Source organism: Aptenodytes forsteri, unplaced genomic scaffold, assembly GCF_000699145.1.
Source record: "Aptenodytes forsteri isolate BGI_AS27 unplaced genomic scaffold, ASM69914v1 Scaffold274, whole genome shotgun sequence".
NCBI classification, from domain to species: Eukaryota; Metazoa; Chordata; class Aves; order Sphenisciformes; family Spheniscidae; genus Aptenodytes; species Aptenodytes forsteri.
The window spans coordinates 513,085-513,338 of NW_008795101.1; the positions used below are offsets into that span (position 1 = coordinate 513,085).

Below are 254 nucleotides of genomic sequence, written 5' to 3' on the forward strand. Positions count from 1 at the left end.
GGCTGGTCCCGCCGGGCCCGCGCTGTGCCACGGGGCAGCCGCAGGCATGGGCAGGGACCAGGGGAGGCCTGAATACGCCTGGGCCGATGAGTGGTTTGAAACGTGTTGTCCGTGCCACAAAACCGGCCCGTTTCGGGTTTTCTTGGGGGGAGGGGGGTGGTACAGGGGAGCAGGTACCGCCGCGAAAACGCGCTTGAGCTTTCTCGGCTCTGCTGGGAACTCTGGCTGTGGCCTGGGTTTGTTCTCGGTGCGGT

At 66.1% G+C, this 254-nt stretch overlaps 1 protein-coding gene across 1 annotated transcript in view; it reads left to right on the forward strand.

Annotated features, from left to right (window-relative positions):
- Positions 1–254, forward strand: part of CACTIN (cactin, spliceosome C complex subunit) — a 10,453-nt gene that overhangs the window by 4,290 nt on the left and 5,909 nt on the right. The gene's annotated exons all lie outside the window — the stretch shown is intronic.